Here is a 1,782-nt window from a genome sequence, read left to right on the forward strand (position 1 = left end):
ATAAAGTCAGCGACCTAGAAAGAGGCTCATTAGAATTGGTCTACATTTCACAGTTCTTAATATACTGGCAGTTTTTGTTACGTTTTGCTTGGCTTTCATCTACTACTGTGGAGGCCCTACACAACAGTGACATCTGACCCATTACCATCATCATATTCAGTATTGGTAATGATACCTGTTCCTTCTCAACCCACCACACTTGAGAACTGTCTTCAGTGGCTACTTTTAAAACTGCACACAGCAGTGTTAAGGAGACCAATGTCTTTGCAACCAAATTGAGTTTATTGAGTTTCTGAAGGAGTATTCTCCCGTAGGATTTATTTTTTATTTATTATTATTTCTGTGTGTGTGCGCGAGGCACAACGTTTATTGGGGGAGGGAGCATCAGTCCTTCTTGGCTGCCACATTCCTCATAGCTGCCAGAACGTTGCTTAGCTCCTCCTGCTTCCTCTTGGCCCAGATGTGCATGCCCACCCTCTTCTTGATGAACTTGAGCGCGCACTTGTGCTTAGACACCTTGAGCAGCTCCATGGTGCGCTGCTCATACAGGATGAAGCTCCCTGATCATGTCTCGCAGGAACTTGGTATGCTTGGTGAGGCGCCCGCAGGGCCGGCTGTACCTCAGCTTTCTTTGTTACCTTGTGGCCCTTGTTGAGGCTCAAGGCCATGGGGTAGCGCAGGGCCATGGCTGCTGCTCTCCGATGGCGGCCGAGACAGAAACTCTCCTAGGATTTATTAATTAAGGTGTCAAAGTACTGTATCTAAGTTGATTAAATAAAACAACTTGAATGCCTCAAGCAAATAACACTGGAATTTGGTTTGGAGATTTCTGTTCTCCCAGCATGAGCTACTGCCAGAGACAAAGCCTGATCTGTCAGCTGTATCCACATGCCCTCAGTTCCACAGATCTGAACTAAATAAGTAAGGACTCCAGGCAACATGTTTAATTCTATAGAACATTTAAAAGAGGAAGCTAGAAAATATTTGCGTTCACAAACATATTAGCAATTTGTTTAGAAAGGCTGGAACCAGAAAAATTCTTATTCTACTTACTTGGAATTTTTATGTATTTTAAATTTTTCTCTATTTTGGAGAGTCTTCAGATCATGGTAAAAAGGGGGCTATCCCACAGGGACATGAGTCCAATGGGATATATGACTCTCATTGATTAACTGTGAACCTTTATTATTTTATTATTATTAAACAAGTATCTAATGTTAGCATAAAGATAGCAGGAGAAAGTACCTTCAGGTATTTAAGCCCCGAATAGAAGAGCAAAGAAACAGAATTAATTCTACAATTTTAGTCTAAAGAAGAGGCATGATGTACCAGTAGGAGTGGCTAGAATCACAATGTGAGGTCCTTCCCAGATGGTTTCTTCCTAGGGAGAGAAGAAATTTAAGCACCATTCAACTTTTAGGTTAAAACAAGGTTCTTCATGTCTTTCAAGGTTGTAGAAGGTACAGTGTGCTAGCCACTTTTTATATCAACTTGACACAAATTAGGGTCATCTTGGAATAAGAAATCATAATTGAAAGCATGTCCCTACAGAATTAGCCTATATGGAAACCTATGGTGAATTTTCTTGATTAATGATTGATATGGATGGTGCAAGCCTACAGTTAGTATTGCTACCCCTAAGCAGGTGGTTTCTAGACATATAAGAAAGCAGAATGAGCAAGCATTGAGGAGAAAGCCTGTAAGCAATACTCATAGTGGCATCTGCTTCAGTTTTGACTTGAAGTTCCTATCTGAAGTTCCTGCTTTGAAGAAAATTTTGAT

The 1,782-nt window shown here is 40.9% G+C and overlaps 1 pseudogene; it reads right to left on the reverse strand.

Moving 5' to 3' along the window:
* Positions 1 to 384: 384 nt before the first annotated feature.
* Positions 385 to 686, reverse strand: LOC110544398 (large ribosomal subunit protein eL36-like; annotated as a pseudogene).
* Positions 687 to 1,782: the final 1,096 nt, after the last annotated feature.

This window comes from Meriones unguiculatus, chromosome 12 (genome assembly GCF_030254825.1).
Source record: "Meriones unguiculatus strain TT.TT164.6M chromosome 12, Bangor_MerUng_6.1, whole genome shotgun sequence".
Classification (NCBI taxonomy): domain Eukaryota; kingdom Metazoa; phylum Chordata; class Mammalia; order Rodentia; family Muridae; genus Meriones; species Meriones unguiculatus.